This window comes from Solanum stenotomum, chromosome 5, assembly GCF_019186545.1.
Source record: "Solanum stenotomum isolate F172 chromosome 5, ASM1918654v1, whole genome shotgun sequence".
Taxonomy (NCBI): Eukaryota; Viridiplantae; Streptophyta; class Magnoliopsida; order Solanales; family Solanaceae; genus Solanum; species Solanum stenotomum.
This window is the reverse complement of record NC_064286.1, coordinates 7453785-7478003: the sequence shown is the minus strand read 5'-3', so window position 1 is coordinate 7478003 and position 24219 is coordinate 7453785. Positions and strand designations below refer to the sequence as shown.

At 33.8% G+C, this 24219-nt stretch overlaps 1 protein-coding gene and 1 pseudogene across 1 annotated transcript in view; both read left to right on the top strand.

The window, feature by feature from the left end:
* The window catches only part of LOC125864550 (uncharacterized), a 58304-nt gene that overhangs the window by 32641 nt on the left and 1444 nt on the right, over window positions 1-24219 (top strand). The gene's annotated exons all lie outside the window — the stretch shown is intronic.
* LOC125863628 (protein CHROMATIN REMODELING 4-like) lies at window positions 2831-22602 on the top strand (annotated as a pseudogene).

Genomic DNA, 24219 nt, shown 5'->3' with positions numbered 1-24219 from the left:
TAGGACACGCAAAATTAATGCATAATGATTTCGATTAAGAAAATAAAAGGAGAAGCCAGGAGACATCAAATAAAGACAAAGATCAAGAAGATAGACAAATCAACAGTAAGCATATATATTTCATAGCAACACAGTACGAGAATAATGACAGTAATCATGGTGAAACTGGTGGAAGAGCTATTTCCTACCATAACAAGCAACTTATTCTAAAAATACAAGGGGGGAAGGGATGAATTTATAAATTTAGGGGACAAATACTTAGCTAATGGACTTCAGAGACTTCGATTACAGCCGAGCTACATCATCTCTCATCGTTTCTTGGAGGAAGTATTACACATAGACCCTGATGAAAGGAGTAAAGGTCAAGAACGGGAAGTACAGATAAAGAAAAACGAGAAGAAGAAATTCGTACCTTGCATAATCCATCAAAGTGCACAAATACTTCTTTGGTTTCAGATGGAGGAACCGCCCATGAAGGAAGAACCGACATTGATTCCAAAGAGATCCCGATGGCCATGGCGGAGAAGGAAATTTGTCGGGTTACTTTCCAAATTGGAGAGTTGTTGTTGACTAAAGGGGATAGTTAATTTGTTAGGGGTGGGTAGGTGAGAGTTTATCCTTTTTTTGTTATATTTTGAAGAGTTAGGCCACTGGCCTTGTAATGAGTCCAGTTTTTAATCGAATAAAATGTGTTTTCATTTTTTTTAAAAAGTATGCATATCTTATTACTACTTCGGAGGTAGAAACATTGTTTTTGATAAATTCTCAGATCAAGGAAAAAATAGATCAAAGCTATATGAAGATTTAATGGAAATGGAGAAAGTCCTCACAAAATACTATAGACAACATGTCAAATAAATCATTCTAAACAATAGTCATAACAAAATACAACAATAATGGAAAATGTAAAAAATCCATAATAATATCAAACTGAAAGGACAAGAAACTACAATAGCAACACCACGACTAATAGTATAGAAGAATAAGCAGACAACACTCAACTATCTAACTAACCTCCTATCCTAATTTGTGTCCTCGATAACCTCTTATTTAAGGTCACACTACAACAGAAATAATTTTTAGTGACAATAAATATACATATTAAAAAAGAGTGCTAAAGTTTTTATCGGCATTAGTTTAGTGTCGTTAGATATAATGTTGCTAAAGACTTTAGGGACATATACAAATAGTGTTAATTGCTGCTAAAAATACATATTTAGCGGTAATTAAGCTATTGTCATTAATTAATTACCGCAAAAGATCATTTTTTATGTAACGTCATGTCTTCACTCTTCCGTAAGCTGAAGTTGCGTCATGTCCTATCCTCAATACTTATTCGACCTAACTCTACCTCTCTTTAAATCATTCATCGACCTCTCATACCTCTGTACTGGAATATCTATGCATTTCCTCTATGCACATGCCCAAACCATCTCAGTCTAATTTCACTTAGTTGTTGCCAGGGTCGTCTTGACCATAAGACCACTAAAGCAATCACTTAGGATATATTATAATAACTGAGAAATGGAATGATGTTTAGTTAATTGTAATATCATTTCTTACTTGACTTCCTATTTTATTGACTTATTTATAACTTGGCGATTATCATGAACCCATATTATTATTCTTCATTCACCCTTTTTATTCCCCTTTCTAATTTTATTCTCTCATTATTGAATATTATAAAGTCTATCAAATGATCAAATCTTTTGCATTTTGCAAAAAAATTTGTTGTGTTTTTTATTATAAAAAAACAAACTTATTTTTAATATGGTGTAGTATTCTTTAAATTGCAAGCACGGCAACAAATCTATATTATTTTAATATCATTATATCAACGCAACTTATCAAATTGAGAGCAACTATTTCAATATCATTATATAAGCTTTTTAACTTTTTTAGATAAGTTTTATTATTCTAACTTTATAGTATATTTTTTTCATTAAAATTTTTCTTACTACATAAGGTATGCGTACATCTGACATTCTTGAGATTCACTTGTAAGATTACGTTGAGTATGTTATAGTTATTCAATTTATATATGAGGACTAAACAAAAATAAGGCATCACTATCAAATTTGACTTTAGACCCCCAAACTTGTTGAGACAGCCCGTTGCTTGATTGTTTCAACTTTCAATCAGTTCATGGATCTCAGTCAATTTCTATGGTGTTCCAACCAATTCATCGACAGATTTTAGGCAAATGTTCGATTAGTTCATCTTTTTAACTTTACATCAACATGCCCTATTATAGTCCCACAAGTAAGTTCTTGATTGGATGGGGTATATGCATACATTACCCTAAGAAAATTTGAGGAAGTAGTGCTACTAAACAAGGTTGCCCCCGGGCTTTGGTCTAGACGTCTAGTGGTAGGAACGTAGTAAATGATGTGTGGTTGGTCTAGACGTCTAGTGGTAAAAGCGTAGTATATGATGTCTGGTTGGTCTAGACGTCTAGTGGTAAGAGCGTAGTAAATGATGTGTGAATTAGACGCACGTTATGAGTTTGAAGCGTGACCTTGACAAAAGTCTGATATTTAAGTGGAAAAGGGTAGAGGGGGCGGGTTAGACACTCCAATGTGGACTTGCTCGTAAATTATCCAATCATCACAAGACCATATACGGACACAACAATGTCCGTCTAATGGACGATAAATAAAAATCATCATGTCAAAGACCTTGATATTGACAGATGAAAACACCGCTATTACAATTTCGATTAACCATTGACACACACACAAAGCAAGTGTTCAAGGCATGGAAAAGCATGATCATCGAGAATTTGAGTTTGCCGAATTTCTCATTATTCACTTTCCATGTATTGAAACTAATGGTAACTCGTAGCAGTTTGAGTACGTCAGGATTTGAAAGAGTTGTAACTTCACCAAGATTTATGCCGAAATTGGACATTCATGTCAATTTCTTGATTCAAGGTAAATGCCTTGGTAAGATTGTTAAATGCAGGGATTAATTCATCAAATTTATTCAATACTTCACATCGAATCTTTCGAAGAGTTTTAGTGTCCTTTCCAAGATCACATCAACATGTTCCTTACAAGAAAAATATGTTGAGGAAGAGCTTGCAAATCACCCTATTTCGGGTGAAATATCCTCAAGAACTTTGAGAATTCCTTACAAGTGTTTGTGATAAAGTATTAATTTCGGTAAGATGTCCAACAGATACTCATTTGCTATATCCTCCAAAAGCTTCTCCATTTGACAAATATATTTCCACAACCATGTTAACTTTGAGACTTGAATCTCGATCTCTATAGTTCGCTCCAGGCAGGCCAACGATTGAAATGATATCAAGGTTTGAACATCCTTCTTTTAGTCTACCTCTTAGTTTGTCCATTACATCCTTAAGGCCCACCATTTCTTTGTTCAAGCCAAGATTTGTAGCAAATTGTGAAGAAGTATGTGTGTAACTCCCTCAAGATTTAATGGTTTGGGTGGATGCTATTTCTTTAACTAAGAAAGTTTATAAGGTAGTACAAATTAAAAATGACAAAACTTGGATAATGGATTCGCTCCCTCTACCCTTCTCTACTTAAATATCAAGATTTTGTTTAGAGCAGTATACGCCTAACTCACACATCACGTGTTGTGCTCTTACCACTAGAATAAAATCGTGTAGGCAACCGTAGTATTATTTAACTTAGTTCTTCCACAAATTTTACTGGCCACTTTGTGGTTGGATTGCGATTAGTACAACAATTAGCTTACATGAAATACATTAGGAGTTGAATATGTCTACAAATACCGTAACATCGTTAAAAATTTACAATATTTGCTCTGAATAATACTACTAATTGTATTTCTCTCCAAGGCAATATTTAAAGAATATGTTAAAAGATTAGATCACCATATTGAATTTTCAGAATTACCGATATCGTAATAATCAACCCTGTTTGCTTAATTTTGCTAGTCAATATAAGATTAAAAAAAAACAAATAAACAAATTGTTAACAATTTTAACATTTCTCTCTCTTTGAGTTTGTTTGGAAAAGTCACCTATAATTGAAATTGGTATAATTGTTAGGGTAGTACTTGGCTCCCCATTACACTTTCCCTCCATTTCGTCAAGTACACTTTTAGATGAGAGACATGTATCCTATTCAATTTTTAAAGGTCAAGATTATAGTATATTAATAAGCATTATAACCATAATTAAGTTCACAAATTTTGGTAAATTATTCTTCAAATTTGGTACGAACAAAATATTCCACACAAATTTTAATATCCATTAATATCATTATTTTCATCTTATATTTTTTTAATTAAATATTAAACTATGTGATATTTAAGATGGGAATCCAAAAAAATTTTTGTGCCAATAAAATTTATTTTTGAAATATTATGTTGAGAAAAAAAAAAGAAGGTGAAAAATTATCAACGTTGACAAAAATTATAAAATAAAAGAACGGGAAATAAAAATAATAATAAAAAAGTTGAGATGTTATCAAGATTACAAATGTGAAATATCAAAATTCTAAAGTTTAGGAGAAAGCGTTGCTGCTGTGTTTGAAGAAGAAAAAAAAAGAAATATATATGTTTTTAAAAAATATTCTTAAGAAATATTCTTTTATCTTCTTCGTTATTTTTTGTGAATTTTAAAAACATATTAAAGCCAAAATATTTTTGAAGATTGGTATTTATCATGCTAAATAAAAATATTGTTAGATTCATATTCTACTTCTTAATTTTTGAATATAAAAATATAAGATGAAATTAATGACATTAATAAATATTAAATTTGTGGGGAACATTTTGTTTTTAGCAAATTTGGAGAATAGTTTTCCAAAAAAAATTGTTGATTTAACTATGGTTATAATACTTATTAATATACTGTAATTTTAACCTTTAAAAATTAAAAAAATCGGACACATGTCTCTCATTTAGAAGTGTACTTGACGAAAAAAGGGAGGGAAAATGTAATGGAGGGTAGCCAAATCTGTAATTATCAGCCTAATAATTACATAATCTAACAATTATACTAACTTGCTTATTTACCATAATGTAATTACAGCGTAACTACACATGTACGCACAATTGCAATCATAAGATTATATGAAATGTTAAAAATAAAAGTTAATTATTTAAAATTTATAGTAGACAAATTATCTTTTGAATTAAATATTTAAGATATATATTATCTTTTGAATATGAACAAATAATACTAACATAATACAATACGATATATAATATATTGTATTATGTTGTAATGTATTATATTATATTATTTTAATAAATATAACGTTTGTATGGATTGTATTATTGTTCGTCGTTATATAATGTCACATATTAACAATTCGAAAGATAAATCTAAAAGAAAAAGTAGAATATGAGTTAGAGCTAAGGTAAAGTAAAGAATAAAAAATGATTATTAAATAATAAGTAAAGACAAATACGAAGAAAATATTAAGATAATAAGCAATTTTTAAAGATTATTGTTACCTAATGATAAATTTAAATATACAATAAAATTTAAATTATAATAAAAACAAATATAATTTAAACTAACAATACTATATAATGCATAACAATCCTCCAAACAATGTGTTAGTGACTCATATAATAAAGACAAATTTGAGTAACTATCTCTCAAAAAGTTAACACAGTTTCTCTCTCACTCCATTAGCTGCATGCACAGTTGATGCAGAGCACTATCTCAAGGCGGAAAGGAGTGGCGGCAGCACTGTGCAGGTGGCAGAAAAGCGTACGGAGGAGGAGAAAATCTGGCTATGGCTACAGCCAATGTTTTCGCCATTGACGCTTAAACAAACAAACAATAGAGACTGTTAACTCTGGTGATTTTTTTTTTTTGTTGGAAAAGCACTGTACTTGTTTTTTTTAATAAATAAATATATGTATGAAACAGTAGATTTTATCACTTTCTTAAAAGGTCTAATCAGTGGAATAATATATTTTTTCAAATTTTTTTTAAAAAAAACTTGTTCAGAAGATGCTGCTAAAAAGGAGGATCAATCGGCTCAAGAGCAAGAACACAAGGTGGAAGAAGTAAATGCACACAGGTATGTGCTTTAGAGGAGGAGTTAGTTTTTTAGTTTATGAATTTTGGATCAATCTTTTTAAATGATTTTTATATAAATTATTTATGCCTACTAATTTTTTTTTTTACATAAATATAAAAAATAATTGTAGAAATAATATTTTTTTTGGTTTGGAGTATTTGGGGTTATGTGCCAAACAAAATATTAATATTTGTACTTCTTGCTTTTGTTACCAACCAAAATGAAGCTGCAGAACAGTTGGTTATTAAGTAAGCTAATTTGTTGTGGGAGATTTTGATTCTGCAGTTTTCTGGTTTTTTATTTTTTGGCATAATTTGTAATTCTCTAGCTTATCTTGCACACTATTAGCCGAGAATCTTCATGCATAATCAGTCATAAATGAGCTTAAATGAAGAAATAAGTATTCATCCAGGCACGGAGCAAGGTAGGGCCGAGGAGTTTAGCCGACTTCTAGGTCAAAAAAATTATACTGTTTATATAATATTAAACAGTACTTTGAACCCCTTCGACTTCTTAGCAAGTTTACTTCTTCTATTTTGAAACTCTTTCATTTAGCCGATCATCTTGTTTGGGACTGAGGCGCAATTGTTGTTGTTATTATGGAGTATTTCTCTGTTTGTCGTTTTTTTTCCACATTCATTGTTGTGATACCATTCTATTGTGTTCTTATTCTTTTTCAGGGTGGATGATCGAAGAGAACAAATTTGTTCATCAAAGGAGAATGTCAGTAAATGTCTAAGATTGATCTTCAACTGTTTCCTCTTTTAATCAGTTCTAATGGATATAAAGGTTTCGTTTGGTGTGCTTATAGTTGCAATGTCAAAAAATCATGTTAATTTATTATGAAGCTCGCACAAGTGCTGGTATTTCCAAAAATGCATAAGTGGTGATGTTTGACTGAACCTTTACTAGTAGCTTTAGGTTTAATAAATAACCCAATTATGATAGAACCTATATCAATCAAATCTTTAAGGTGAACCAAATCTTTTGATTTAACTACCTTAGATCAAATTTACAAGATAGTCGATAGATAACAAAGGAGGTACTTCCTATTTATATTAGGTGACAGAAGTGTTATCTTCGAACTTTACAGAATTTTTTTAAAATTAATTTAGAAAGCCAGGTATGCAAGGGTGTTGCCTAGTGGTCGATGAAACTTGGAATATATATTATGGTAATTAATGGACATATCTTCGCAGAGGCAAAACCGTTTGGTGATATCTTCCTATTTACCTAAGCTTGGTGTGCAAAGTTAACCGTTATTTGTATTTGTGGAAGGATGCAAACATTCGGTTTAATAGTTGAGGAGTGTGCAAATTGACCTGAACACTATTGTTATCACATTTTGTTTTTAAAGAAACCATTAACCAACATTTACCTAGTAAACTATGATGAAGGAAACGTACCAATGAGACAAAATGATGATACTTGGCTGCTCGTTTAAGCAGCTTTTTTATTTGTTAAATTAGGACAATAAGTAACCTGAACTAGACAGAAACTTTAAAATGCCAAAATGGTAGGTTAATTTGGTAGTTTGAAATTTTGGTGAGACTCCATTGTGTTTATGGACATACTTACATGCCATATACTATGGAAGATATTCTTGTGGTCTTTTCGAGCTGCATAAAATAATTGCTTATCTCCAATGAGGTAATGGAAAATATCAATTAATTTTGATCTCATGATTGCAGTCTTTACACTTTAAATCTTCTATTTCCCACACAGAAGTGGTTTAAGCATCCCTATTATTTGGTATTTTATTGCAGTGCATACAACCGGGCTTCTGATAATGTTTTACTCTTGTTTGCAGTCTTTCAAATCCTTGTTTCAATTCTCCTTTCTAGACTACAAGTGAAATGTTGCAGTTGTTTCTGTTGTTTCTTTGTTTGATTGCTTGCTTTTCCAAGAAATATATTTCCCCTCAAGTTTTATGTTTTTCATGTAGCAAATATTGGTAGTGTCTTTAAACATTTTACAGTCTGAGAGAAGTTCTTAAAATCTTTTTATCTTGACTTTAACCACTGAATGCTCTTTCATCTTCAGATATCTCCTTCTATTATGTTATACTAATAGAGTTTTTCATGCTCAAAGAGGTCTGATATACTAAGGTCTTTCAGACATAAGGAGAATACAACACCCCTGTTAAAGAGAACACAAATATTCCTGTTAACAGGTTTTATGGAAGGCACCATGTGAAGTTGGAATGTAAATTTTAGGGTTCTAAGTGAGACTAACAAGAACCTGTACAACTGACATTTTGAAAAGTTTTGTTGCTGCTGCTATATTGGTCTTTTAATCTTTGGCATAATCTTTCCTACTGGAAGTGATGCAAAATGTTTTTTGGGAGGCTGATTGTCATGTTTTTTTTTTTATCTTGGACAATATGAACTAACTATATGAACTAACTGATAATTTATCTTCTAACTTTACAGAATTTTTTTAAAATTAATTTAGAAAGTCAGGTATGCAAGGGTGTTGCCTAGTGGTCGATGAAACTTGGAATATATATTATGGTAATTAATGGACATATCTTCGCAGAGGCAAAACCGTTTGGTGATATCTTCCTATTTACCTAAGCTTGGTGTGCAAAGTTAACTGCTATTTGTATTTGTGGTAGGATGCAAACATTTGGTTTAATAGTCGAGGAGTGTGCAAATTGGCCTGAACACTATTGTTATCACATTTTGTTTTTATAGAAACCATTAACCAACATTTACCTAGTAAACTATGATGAAGGAAACGTACCAATGAGACAAAATGATGATACTTGGCTGCTCGTTTAAGCAGTTTTTTTTTTTTTGTTAAATTAGGACAATAAGTAACCTAAACTAGACAGAAACTTTAAAATGCCAAAATGGTAGGTTAATTTGGTAGTTTGAAAATTTGGTGCAACTCCATTGTGTTTATGGACATACTTACATGCCATATGCTATGGAAGATATTCTTACGGTCTTTTCGAGCTGCATAAAATAATTTCTTATCTCCAATGATGTAATGGAAAATATCAATTAATTTTGATCTCATGATTGCAGTCTTTACACTTTAAATCTTCTATTTCCCACACAGAAGTGGTTTAAGCATCCCTATTATTTGGTATTTTATTGCAGTGCATACAACCGGGCTTCTGATAATGTTTTACTCTTGTTTGCAGCCTTTCAAATCCTTGTTTCAATTCTCCTTTCTAGACTACAAGTGAAATGTTTGATGCAGTTGTTTCTGTTGTTTCTTTGTTTGATTGCTTGCTTTTCCAAGAAATATATTTCCCCTCAAGTTTTATATTTTTCATATAGCAAATATTGGTAGTGTCTTTAAACATTTTGTAGTCTGAGAGAAGTTCTGAAAATCTTTTTAGCTTTACTTTAACCACTGAATGCTCTTTCATCTTCAGATATCTCCTTCTATTATGTTACACTAATAGAGTTTTTCGTGCTCAAAGAGGTCTGATATACTAAGGTCTTCCAGACATAAGGAGAATACAACACCCCTGTTAAAGAGAACACAAATATTCCTGTTAACAGGTTTTATGGAAGGCACCATGTGAAGTTGGAATGTAAATTTTAGGGTTCTAAGTGAGACTAATAAGAAGCTGTACAACAGACATTTTGAAAAGTTTTGTTGCTGCTGCTATATTGGTCTTTTAATCTTTAGCCTAATCTTTCCTTCTGGAAGTGATGCAAAATGTTTTTTTGGGAGGCTGATTGTCATGTTTTTTTTTTATCTTGGACAATATGAACTAACTGATAATTTGTCTTCTATATTTTGTTGGACAAAAAGGTCACTGAGCCTTTTAAAGCAGAGCTTAAAGTTGACAGGACTCATGATGCGAATTGTGTGGGCTCCAAACAGGATGATAAAAGTGGAGGTGAATCTAAGGACTGTTCAATAAGCAAGCAGAAAGGAAATCTATTGTGAGTTGATCAAACACCATTAGTTACTTCATTGTAAATCCAGGTACATCATGGTTCTAAAAGTTTGAGAAAAAAAGAACTATGAGCCATAGCCCACTGTAAGCTTTGCGTCTATTTCTCTCACTCTTCTAGGGTGTCAATGGTTTCAGTTCGACCGATTATATCAAGAAATTTATATCATACCATTTTAAAAGTATCTTAATGTGTATAACCAAAATTAAACTTTTTCGAACCACTCCAATCGTCCTGATTTCTCTTGGGTTTCAATTCGGCTTGGATAATTTTTGGTCCTTTAAATTTAAGTTGAATAAGAATATAAATGTTACTGGGATTGCTATTTGTTACAAAATACATATCAACTTCAATATAACATATAAAAAGTTCCAATGCTCTTTTTAAGAAAAAAAAGGACCGAGTAACATTTACTTTTAAAACAAACCTACTTTCTAAAGTTTTTTATGATTTTTTGAGGGTGCATCATGCCTCAACTATCAAGGTTACATCATTTGAAAGTATTGCTTCTTGTTGATGTTATTCGGTTGAACATACACAGTTTCTCTCTCACTCCATTAGCTGCATGCACAGTTGATGCAGAGCACTATCTCAAGGCGGAAAGGAGTGGCGGCAGCACTGTGCAGGTGGCAGAAAAGCGTACGGAGGAGGAGAAAATCTGGCTATGGCTACAGCCAATGTTTTCGCCATTGACGCTTAAACAAACAAACAATAGAGACTGTTAACTCTGGTGATTTTTTTTTTTTGTTGGAAAAGCACTGTACTTGTTTTTTTTAATAAATAAATATATGTATGAAACAGTAGATTTTATCACTTTCTTAAAAGGTCTAATCAGTGGAATAATATATTTTTTCAAATTTTTTTTAAAAAAAACTTGTTCAGAAGATGCTGCTAAAAAGGAGGATCAATCGGCTCAAGAGCAAGAACACAAGGTGGAAGAAGTAAATGCACACAGGTATGTGCTTTAGAGGAGGAGTTAGTTTTTTAGTTTATGAATTTTGGATCAATCTTTTTAAATGATTTTTATATAAATTATTTATGCCTACTAATTTTTTTTTTTACATAAATATAAAAAATAATTGTAGAAATAATATTTTTTTTGGTTTGGAGTATTTGGGGTTATGTGCCAAACAAAATATTAATATTTGTACTTCTTGCTTTTGTTACCAACCAAAATGAAGCTGCAGAACAGTTGGTTATTAAGTAAGCTAATTTGTTGTGGGAGATTTTGATTCTGCAGTTTTCTGGTTTTTTATTTTTTGGCATAATTTGTAATTCTCTAGCTTATCTTGCACACTATTAGCCGAGAATCTTCATGCATAATCAGTCATAAATGAGCTTAAATGAAGAAATAAGTATTCATCCAGGCACGGAGCAAGGTAGGGCCGAGGAGTTTAGCCGACTTCTAGGTCAAAAAAATTATACTGTTTATATAATATTAAACAGTACTTTGAACCCCTTCGACTTCTTAGCAAGTTTACTTCTTCTATTTTGAAACTCTTTCATTTAGCCGATCATCTTGTTTGGGACTGAGGCGCAATTGTTGTTGTTATTATGGAGTATTTCTCTGTTTGTCGTTTTTTTTCCACATTCATTGTTGTGATACCATTCTATTGTGTTCTTATTCTTTTTCAGGGTGGATGATCGAAGAGAACAAATTTGTTCATCAAAGGAGAATGTCAGTAAATGTCTAAGATTGATCTTCAACTGTTTCCTCTTTTAATCAGTTCTAATGGATATAAAGGTTTCGTTTGGTGTGCTTATAGTTGCAATGTCAAAAAATCATGTTAATTTATTATGAAGCTCGCACAAGTGCTGGTATTTCCAAAAATGCATAAGTGGTGATGTTTGACTGAACCTTTACTAGTAGCTTTAGGTTTAATAAATAACCCAATTATGATAGAACCTATATCAATCAAATCATTAAGGTGAACCAAATCTTTTGATTTAAGTACCTTAGATCAAATTTACAAGATAGTCGATAGATAACAAAGGAGGTACTTCCTATTTATATTAGGTGACAGAAGTGTTATCTTCGAACTTTACAGAATTTTTTTAAAATTAATTTAGAAAGCCAGGTATGCAAGGGTGTTGCCTAGTGGTCGATGAAACTTGGAATATATATTATGGTAATTAATGGACATATCTTCGCAGAGGCAAAACCGTTTGGTGATATCTTCCTATTTACCTAAGCTTGGTGTGCAAAGTTAACCGTTATTTGTATTTGTGGAAGGATGCAAACATTCGGTTTAATAGTTGAGGAGTGTGCAAATTGACCTGAACACTATTGTTATCACATTTTGTTTTTAAAGAAACCATTAACCAACATTTACCTAGTAAACTATGATGAAGGAAACGTACCAATGAGACAAAATGATGATACTTGGCTGCTCGTTTAAGCAGCTTTTTTATTTGTTAAATTAGGACAATAAGTAACCTGAACTAGACAGAAACTTTAAAATGCCAAAATGGTAGGTTAATTTGGTAGTTTGAAATTTTGGTGAGACTCCATTGTGTTTATGGACATACTTACATGCCATATACTATGGAAGATATTCTTGTGGTCTTTTCGAGCTGCATAAAATAATTGCTTATCTCCAATGAGGTAATGGAAAATATCAATTAATTTTGATCTCATGATTGCAGTCTTTACACTTTAAATCTTCTATTTCCCACACAGAAGTGGTTTAAGCATCCCTATTATTTGGTATTTTATTGCAGTGCATACAACCGGGCTTCTGATAATGTTTTACTCTTGTTTGCAGTCTTTCAAATCCTTGTTTCAATTCTCCTTTCTAGACTACAAGTGAAATGTTGCAGTTGTTTCTGTTGTTTATTTGTTTGATTGCTTGCTTTTCCAAGAAATATATTTCCCCTCAAGTTTTATGTTTTTCATGTAGCAAATATTGGTAGTGTCTTTAAACATTTTATAGTCTGAGAGAAGTTCTTAAAATCTTTTTATCTTGACTTTAACCACTGAATGCTCTTTCATCTTCAGATATCTCCTTCTATTATGTTATACTAATAGAGTTTTTCATGCTCAAAGAGGTCTGATATACTAAGGTCTTTCAGACATAAGGAGAATACAACACCCCTGTTAAAGAGAACACAAATATTCCTGTTAACAGGTTTTATGGAAGGCACCATGTGAAGTTGGAATGTAAATTTTAGGGTTCTAAGTGAGACTAACAAGAACCTGTACAACTGACATTTTGAAAAGTTTTGTTGCTGCTGCTATATTGGTCTTTTAATCTTTGGCATAATCTTTCCTACTGGAAGTGATGCAAAATGTTTTTTGGGAGGCTGATTGTCATGTTTTTTTTTTTATTTTGGACAATATGAACTAACTATATGAACTAACTGATAATTTATCTTCTAACTTTACAGAATTTTTTTAAAATTAATTTAGAAAGTCAGGTATGCAAGGGTGTTGCCTAGTGGTCGATGAAACTTGGAATATATATTATGGTAATTAATGGACATATCTTCGCAGAGGCAAAACCGTTTGGTGATATCTTCCTATTTACCTAAGCTTGGTGTGCAAAGTTAACTGCTATTTGTATTTGTGGTAGGATGCAAACATTTGGTTTAATAGTCGAGGAGTGTGCAAATTGGCCTGAACACTATTGTTATCACATTTTGTTTTTAAAGAAACCATTAACCAACATTTACCTAGTAAACTATGATGAAGGAAACGTACCAATGAGACAAAATGATGATACTTGGCTGCTCGTTTAAGCAGTTTTTTTTTTTTTGTTAAATTAGGACAATAAGTAACCTAAACTAGACAGAAACTTTAAAATGCCAAAATGGTAGGTTAATTTGGTAGTTTGAAAATTTGGTGCAACTCCATTGTGTTTATGGACATACTTACATGCCATATGCTATGGAAGATATTCTTACGGTCTTTTCGAGCTGCATAAAATAATTTCTTATCTCCAATGATGTAATGGAAAATATCAATTAATTTTGATCTCATGATTGCAGTCTTTACACTTTAAATCTTCTATTTCCCACACAGAAGTGGTTTAAGCATCCCTATTATTTGGTATTTTATTGCAGTGCATACAACCGGGCTTCTGATAATGTTTTACTCTTGTTTGCAGCCTTTCAAATCCTTGTTTCAATTCTCCTTTCTAGACTACAAGTGAAATGTTTGATGCAGTTGTTTCTGTTTGTTTCTTTGTTTGATTGCTTGCTTTTCCAAGAAATATATTTCCCCTCAAGTTTTATGTTTTTCATGTAGCAAATATTGGTAGTGTCTTTAAACATTTTATAGTCTGAGAGAAGTTCTTAAAATCTTTTTAGCTTTACTTCAACCACTGAATGCTCTTTCATCTTCAGATATCTCCTTCTATTATGTTACACTAATAGAGTTTTTCGTGCTCAAAGAGGTCTGATATACTAAGGTCTTTCAGACATAAGGAGAATACAACACCCCTGTTAAAGAGAACACAAACATTCCTGTTAACAGGTTTTATGGAAGGCACCGTGTGAAGTTGGAATGTAAATTTTAGGGTTCTAAGTGAGACTAATAAGAACCTGTACAACAGACATTTTGAAAAGTTTTGTTGCTGCTGCTATATTGGTCTTTTAATCTTTAGCCTAATCTTTCCTTCTGGAAGTGATGCAAAATGTTTTTTTGGGAGGCTGATTGTCATGTTTTTTTTTATCTTGGACAATATGAACTAACTGATAATTTGTCTTCTATATTTTGTTGGACAAAAAGGTCACTGAGCCTTTTAAAGCAGAGCTTAAAGTTGACAGGACTCATGATGCGAATTGTGTGGGCTCCAAACAGGATGATAAGAGTGGAGGTGAATCTAAGGACTGTCCAATATGCAAGCAGAAAGGAAATCTATTGTGAGTTGATCAAATACCATTAGTTACTTCATTGTAAATCCAGGTACATCATTGTTCTAAAAGTTTGAGAAAAAAAGAACTATGAGCCATAGCCCACTGTAAGCTTTGCGTCTATTTCTCTCACTCTTCTAGGGTGTCAATGGTTTCAGTTCGACCGATTATATCAAGAAATTTATATCATACCATTTTAAAAGTATCTTAATGTGTATAACTAAAATTAAACTTTTTCGAACCACTCCAATCATCCTGATTTCTCTTGGGTTTCAATTCGGCTTGGATAATTTTTGGTCCTTTAAATTTAAGTTGAATAAGAATATAAATATTACTGGGATTGCTATTCGTTACAAAATACATATCAACTTCAATATAACATATAAAAAGTTCCAATGCTCTTTTTAAGAAAAAAAAATGAACCGAGTAACATTTACTTTTAAAACAAACTTACTTTCTAAAGTTTTTTATGATTTTTATAGGGTGCACCATGCCTCAACTATCAAGGTTACATCATTTGAAAGTATTGCTTCTTATTGATGTTATTCGGTTGAACATACATTAAGAAAAGCCAAACTAAAATTAGGTGACTGAAGAAAAGAAGGATTAAAAAAACCTGATAGTGTAATGGATTTTGATGAAATTAATTATTTTCATTNGAAGATATGCTATCTATCTATATCTTTGTACAATATCAAGAAATAGATCTATATACATTCCGTAACACTCCTCCTCAAGCTGGAGCATGTATATTGATCATGCCTAGCTTGTTACAAAGGTAATCAACTCGAGCTCCATGCAATGCCTTCGTGAACAAATCAGCTACTTGTTCTCCCGTCTTCACGTTGCCCATAGATATTAAGTTTTCTTGAATCTTCTCACAAATAAAATGTGCAATGCATGGAATGAGATCACTACCATACCCTTTTCAATTTATCTAGTGAACATAGGCTTCGAGTGCATACCATCGAGCTACAATGTTTTGTTTCTTACTTCTCCATGACACCAAATTTTCACCTACAAAAACACAGTAACCAATAGTAGATCTTCAATCAATCTTAGATCCAGTCCAATCTGCATCTGTGAAACACTCAATGTGAGAGTGTCCATGATTGCTATACAATATGCCAAGTTCAGGGGTTCCTTTTAAATAGCATAAGAGCTGTCCTAAAGTTGCCCAATGTCTGACTATGGGTGTGGACATGAACTGACTAATCACACTTCCGGCAAAGGCGATATCTGGACGAATCACAATAAGATAATTTAATTTCCCAACCAACATTCTGTATAGCGCTGGATCTTCAAATGGATGGTCATCATCTTTCATAAGATGCACATTAGGAACCATTGGAGCTCCAAGGTTTGGCAGCCAACTTTTCGGTTTCGGCTGGTAGTCTGAGATAGAAAAATTCCTTTCTTGCTTCTAGATACTTCTATTCCAAGAAGTATTTAAGTTGTCCCAAGTCTTTTGTATGAAACTTAGTAGGTAAGAAAGACTTGAGAGAAGAGATACCTACAAAATCACTTTGTGTAATGACAATGTCATTGACATATACAACAAGGTGAATAGTTCCAGCATCAGATTGCCTGTAAAAGAAAGAATGATCACATTTAGGGATGGCAATGGGGTGTTGTAGGGCGGGGGTCGTGCGGGTTGTGCTTAACCCACAAAATTTTTTAATCCACTCCGCCCCGCCCCGCATAACAACTCTTTTCATTATCAACCTGCCGCGCATAATTTTTTTAATATTTTCTTTTTCTAGTTATGTTTGATACTAAAAATAAAATTCATAAAAATAAATTCATTTTTCATTAAGTTATATTAATTTAATAGGATAGTGACTTAAAATTTTATTTTTTAGAGGTCAATTGGAAAACATGTAAGAAATTGTATTATTTTTTATTGAACCATTTTCATTTATTATGTTAAATATTTTAGTAGCTTTAATGAAATTATCTTAATAAAAAATGCTCTATCACTCTTATAACATGTAAAAAGTTAAAATTAAGTTTGAACCCACATAAAATCACATATTCCCGCAACCCGCCCCACCCCACATTAATTTTTAAAAAACCCACTTCAATCCACCCCGCATCCGCCCGCCCACACAACCTTAAACCCGCTCCGCCCCACATAGCCATAAACCCACCCCACATCGGCTCCGCCCCATTGCCATTCCTAATCACATTTGCCATTTTTGAGTCCAAACTCCTAAACTACCTCGCTAAATTTTCCACATCAAGCTCGAGGACACTGTTTCAAGCCATACAAGGACTTCTTCAAATGACAAACCTTTCCATGCCAGTGTTTTGGGAAGTGAGAAGCGGAAAAAAGTGAAGAGGGCTCTAGCTAACTCGTGGGCGCTTTTTGTGCAAGGGATTGGAGAGAATAACTTGTATCTTATTCAATAGGTAAAATACAATAACATTAGAAGCTAACTAAGGAAAGAAATAAAGAGGAAATCCTAAAGATATGCTATCTATCTATCTTTGTACAATATCAAGCAATAGATCTATATACATTCTGTTAACAAACCTGATATAATAGCCTCTAGCTACTTCTTGGTTCTGTACCTTAGATCATCACATCTCCTTTTTTTTTTTCAGATGCTGTACTGGAAGAGGATGTAAAAGGAACTTCCATCTTACTTGTCTTGTCCCCCAGTGACCTATTTTCCACCTGGACCATGGAACTGTTATTGGTGTATCAGAAAAAAGATGAAATTAGGTGTTCATGCTATATCTGAAGGAATAGAGTTCCTTTTGGATGCCAGACAGCTTAGTTTGGGTGATGAAGGTACATGCTATCTACAATTTTTCTTGTATCTTGTTTTGATTACGTTCTACAGTGTGACATCAACTAGTCTATTTGTACTTTTCTAATATGGAACCAGTGGTGCAAACGCGGGAGTATTTAGTGAAGTACAAAGGTCTTGATCATGTTCATAATCGCTGGATTACAGAGGAGCAGGTGCGTCTTGAGGCTCCAATAGCACTTACGAGATTCAAGAAAAATCACAAGGTACAATGATTATCATAATCTTTTCTTGCCTTCTTTCTTCTGCAAGTCACCTTTGAAAGCTCTATGATGATTTCTCCAGAGTGTAAGTTGGAAAACTGAGTGGAGTCTTCCTCATCGTTTGCTAGACAAGAGGAAGTTAGCAGTTCTGGATGATGATGCAGATTGCCATTATGAGTGGCTTGTGAAATGGACAGATCTTGACTACAGTCATGCCACATGGGAATTGGCGAATGCTTCATTTCTAATGTCGCTTGAGGCAGTCAAACTCATGACAGATTATGAAATCCGTCATCAGCAGGCTAAGAAAGAATCACATCCTTTGATGGAAGATGAGGTAGTTCTTTCTTTTTTATCATGTAAAAGTATTTTCATTCATAAACATGGCATAAATAGCCATATACCGGGTATACCAAAAGGTACATAATCTACAAAACAATATTATTCTTTACAAACTCCACCCAATCATTGATGTAAAGCTAAGCTTGAGATTCAGGAGGATCCTTTCTCTTCAACGGTTCAACCTGCCTTGGGTGTACACCAAATTCATGGAGTACTAGGAGCAGTATGACACTTAAAACATTCTTTTGACTGAAACCTGTCAAGAAACATGAGACTGTTGATTTCACATCCCTTGTCCTTCTACTGACAAAACATAGTTACTCAGTTTCAATGAATAGAGCAAAAGTTCACACATTTTGTTTTTTCTCCTTAGCCTGTTTCACAAAAATATTCTGTCATTACCTGCTGACAGAAGGCTTTTGAATATTTATCTTTATGCTTCTACTGAAATTGCTTTTGATGCTGTCGTTATTTTGATGTTTCTTTAGCTAATATGCAACTATCATTTACATGTTTGCCTTGTCAAGATACGCATCTTTGGATGATGTTCTGCAGTTGGTCAAAACTATCAATTATTGTTCTCCAGTTTTATGTTTGAATTTCAATGTGGTCACCTTCATCTTTAAAAAGACTTGGACACTTCTCAGTTCATTTACATAGATTTATGTGCAAATCAGGACTTGACTTCCCCATAACGAAATTCATGCAATCTTGCCAGTTTTCATGCTAATCTTAGTCTCAGTTGTTGCTATGGAATTCATCAAGTATTGAGCTGATACTAAACTTTTTATTGCTAGAACAAGTTTAAAAATTCCATGGAATCACTTACATTTGATAGAGGATACACCTATTCACCGGGAGAGTTCTGCATGCCCTCAAAATTCTAAAAAAAGTTGCAGTGGCCTTGATCCATTCTGCATGATTCTTTTGTAGTTAAACTGAACCTAGTGTGTGAAGGAGAGAGAAACTAGTGTACATGTCCTCATTATTCTAGGAATTGCATCGACCTTGATTGGTTGATCTATTCTGAGCTCGTTTGGCCATAAAAATTGTGAAATTTGAAAAAAGTACTTTTTTTTTCAAAGTGAACAATGATATTTGGAAATTGGAGTTGCGTTTCGCTATGAAAACAAATCGGAGTTGTTTTTTATTTTTTCGAGTGATTTGGAGTGAAAAAAGTGAAAACAACTTTTAGTGTTTAGAATTTCTGAATTTAATGGACAAACATGATTTCTGAAATTTAACTCCGGAAAAATGTATAAAAATATTCACGCCCAAAAAATATATTTTGAGACGGTAACATTTACATACAACTTTCCTGCCCACTAGTTCTGTAGACTCGCTTGGCCCTTGGCACTTTAATGAGTGTGTAACTTGAACCTCAGATCACTCATGGAGTTTATTGTGGAGTTTCAATCTTCCTGCCTTCAGCTTCTCAGAAACGCAGTTGAAGTTGACACTCAGTTTGAGATCAAACTGGTATCTAATATTTTGTTCTTATTTAAAAGTATTTTCAAATTTCTTGCTGTCAAAAGTATTTTGCTTCTGAAGTTTCTTCCTTATTAAGGTAACCAATGAAAGGGAAAAATGTTAACTGTCCAACGTGTTTTTATTGTGTTTGTAATTCTGTAGCCTAAATGAGGTCATGTTTTTCCAATATTCCTGCAGAAAAGGAAAGCCAACTTTCCAGAACTACCGACGCCTTTATTTGGAAGTGCACCTCAAGTCTATAGCAATCATCTTTCTTTTATCAACAGTCTTCGTAAATATTGGCAAAAGGGTCAGAGTGCTGTTATCATTGATGACCAGGTGGGTGGATGCTTTTCCAATTCTCCTCCTTATGCACACATCCTCTTTGCAACTACAACTATGCAGCCAAATTCTATCTAAAGTTCCAATGAACACAGTAGCAGGCTTGTGGCCTCAGCTGTCTGAATTTCGTTCCTTTGCACTACAGAGGTTTCAGCCTTTGGAATTTTGCTGAACCTCCATTTCTTTTCAAGTCATTCATACATTCTGATACATTGAGTTTCAAGCTTGCTGATGATTCTCCAATTTCTCTTTTGTTGTAATCTGATCCTCCAAGATTTTTACCTATTATAAATGCCTGCTGCTCCTTCTTTTGAGTCTAAAATATTAACTGGAGCTGAACTGTTCAATGCCTATAATTCACAGGAACGGATTTTGAAGGTGGTCTTATTTCTATTGTCCTTGCCCAAGGATGTTGGTCTTCCTTTTCTCATAATCACAACTTCTGCTGCTCTTCTTCTGTGGGAAGCTGAGTTCTCACGTTGGGGTTATGCTAACATTGTTGTGTACAAAGGTAATAGAGATATAAGGGCCATTATTAGGACACTCGAGTTTTACAACAAACAAGGTGCCCTTATGTTTCAGGTTCTCCTGTCATGTTATGATGCTATTGTTGAGGTAAACCTTTTTTTTTTTTCGTTTTCATTTGTTTGCCATATGACTTACAATGAGAGATGAAGTATTCATGTCTTATTTCTCAAGATGGATTTTTTCGAAAGTTGTGCTCCACCTTAAATGATTACCCCACATTGTATTCAGTCACATTGCAGTATGGTATTATAGTTTCTCTGATCTATATTAGCATTCATCCTTATGTAGGATCTTGAAATGCCCAATCCCGTAGCTGGGAAGCAGATACTGGGTGATAATTTTTCTGACCTATATATAGCACTATCCTTATTGTTAGATTGTCCCACATTAGTTGATCGAATGAGTTGTTGTCTCCTTGTATAGATTTAGGCAGTCCTCATCTGGGCTAACTTTTGGGTTGAGTTGGGTTCTTGATTCATTTTTTTTACATGGTATCAAAGTTAGACCCATTTCTATCTTTCGTTTACTTAATGTTGGGTACCCGTGTTATATTGTCCATCCTCCCGATGTCTAGCACTTGGCGTGCCTGGGATGTTAGATTGTCTCACATTTGTTGATGGAGTGAGTTGTGGTCTCCTTATATGGTTTTGGACAATCCTCACCTCATGGACTAGCGTTTGGGGTTGTGATAAGGTCCAGTTTCTTAACTTATATGCAGAATCTTGAAATGCTTATACCCATTAGTCGGGGGTGCAGATACAGTGTAATATTTTTCTGATCTATATTTAACATTTATCCTCATGCAGGATCTTGAAATGCTTAGACCAATAGGTTGGGGAGCAGTAATTATAGATCAGTGTCAGGGTTCTTCCATGTCATTGCATCACTCACAACTTAAAGTGCTCATTGCTGATATGAGATTACTTATTTTTCGTCAACTAGAGGTTTGCATTCTTCTATTCTGAATAGATTCCCAAGTATCTACAGTAACTTATGTCTCTTAGATGTATCAGGATAGATGTGATAGAAGGTTCAATCGTTGCAACATTCTCTCTTTTCTTGATCCGAAACATGACAAGGCCAACAATAAGCTGTTAGACACTGACTCTGACATAGATCTAACTGAATTCAAGGAAAGGCTTAAACACTTTATTGCATATGAGTGCAAGTCCTCCACTTCCAAGTTCATTGAATACTGGGTTCCTGTCAAACTCTCCAATGGACAAATTGAGCAATATTGCGATTGCCTCTTTTCAAATTCAGCATGGCTTTGCTCATGTCTGAAGAATGACTCACCAAGCTCCCTCTGCGATATTCTAGTATCTACCAGGAAGGTTCGGTCTGGTTCGACTTTTTTAGCTTCCAGTAATTCAGTCTTAAAATGTAATACCTTTAGCTTTTGTGTGCAACATATCACCATATCTCTGACGTGGACTTTCACTTTGTTTTTAGTGTTGTGATCACCCTTACCTCGAAGATCGATCTCTACAAGACGTAGTTATGGATGGCATTCCTGTAGATCAGCACTTTGATGCTGAAATTAAACTAAGTGGCAAATTGGAACTCCTCAATAAAATTCTTCAGGAGATCAAACAGCAAGGACAAAGAGTCCTCGTTCTTTTCCGGGTATCTGCTTTTACTTCAATTTTTTCTTTCATTCTAGTTCTTTTCCGATTTCCATATGTGACTTTGATATCCCCAAGTGACTGCATCCGACCATATAAATGATGATTAGTGCCCCCCCTTGGAGCTCTCTTGTATGCTCTTTCTTATTTTTATTTGTGTAGATGTATATATCCGTCAGGAAATGGTCTTTCGAAAAGATTGAATTGATTGTTATTTGTTGGATTTGCTCTAATACACATGTGATCTTGTTTTATTTGTCTCCTGATACTTTGCGTAAGGGCTAGTGCCAATGTTTGTAAATTTAACTGATTTTATGTTGATAATGTTACAGTCTCTTGGTGGCTCTGGTGTTATTTCCATTGGGGATATCTTGGATGATTTTATTTATCGGAAGTTTGGTGGGGATTCTTATACGAGCATTAGTGGGAATGTTACTCGTAAAATGAAGGAAGCTACCTTGAACTAGTTCAACAATAGGGGAAGTGGGAAATTTGCTGTTTTGATGGAAACTCGTGCGTGTGTTCCCAGTGTCAAGCTTTCGGGAATAGATATAAATATTTTGTTTAACAGTGACTGGGACCCAAATAATGATTTAAGATCCCTGCAGAAGATTACAGTTTATTCACAGTCGGAGCATATAAAGGTATTACGTCTATATTCATGTTTTACTGTTGAAGAGAAAGCACTAATTCTTGCAAAGCAAGGTCTGACAATTGACAGTAATATAGAGAATATGAAACAAGCCGCTTGCCATGTGCTGCTAACTTGGGGTGCCTCTTATCTTTTCAATAAGCTTGATTGTTTCCATGTACAATCTTCAATCTCAAAGAGATCATCTGAAGTTGCTGCTTTAGATGATGTCATTGCTGAATGCTTAGGCTTACTGTCTAGTAACTGTGAGAACAGTGTTTATAACAGCTGTTCAAAGATATTGAAAGTACAGCAGAATGGTGGGACTTATCCAAGTAAAAAATCTCTACTTGGTGAACTGGAAATGCAACAAATGGATGATTCTTCTTTTGTGAGAGGATTGCTGGAGAATGAATCTCCCCATGTTTTCTGGACAAATCTGCTGCATGGAAGGGTTCCTAGGTGGAAACACTCGCCTAGTCCATCACGAGGGAATAGAAGGAAAGTTAGACTCCAGGGTGATTTGAATCAGCCATCTAATGGGGAACAAGTTTCTGAAAAAGAGGGCAATAAAGTTCATTTTACTCCAGAGCCCAAGTTAAGGAAGAAAAGGAAATTGCATGTCCAGGGTAAACTTGGTATGTAGTGCCTAATTTATGTCTTTGTTCCCGGTAATTTTCTTTTATCATCAGGCACTGACATATTTGGTTTTTAATGCCAATCCAATTTTCTAGGAACATCTCATCTTTCTGCTGGTGATAAGAATAAATGCAGGCGTCTTGCAACTAATCGTAGTCCTCAGTGTGATAAACCAACTAAAGACAATCATCAGAGCCATGAGATTTGTATTAATTCTTCCGGTCACCAGATTTTAGATTCCATGAATTGGTCAATAGACTCTTCTATTCAGCGGTCTATAGGAAATTTGCCACTGCAACAACATGCGAGTATTGGTGCAGTGAATGGTACAAGTATGAAAAGCAGAAACAGCCATGAAGATCAATGCCGTCCCGATGTCTCTCCAAACACACCTAACTTACCTCAATCCCCTTACCTACACCCACTTCATATGGAGATGGAGAGGATACAAAAGGAGAGAGAACAAATTACGAAATTGCATGAAGATGTGGTTTGTCCTTCCGACCTCTGTCCTTTTCTTGTTCATTTGTGTCTTTTCATTTATTGTTTATTTTTTTAATTTAATTATGACAATGCTTCACATTGCAAAGACAACTTAAGGTTTCATTTATAATTGTTATGCAGAAATTGCTCCTGCAATCTGAATTTGAAAAAGAGCTAGATTCAATTATGAAGAAGTATGATTTGCTGCTTCAGATTGCTGAAATGGAATTATCTCAAAAGCAAGAAGATCTTGATACGATCTTCAACAAAGTGCATGTGCATAAGTTACTAGCCGAAGCCATGACACAAGTACTAGATACTGCTGATTCAG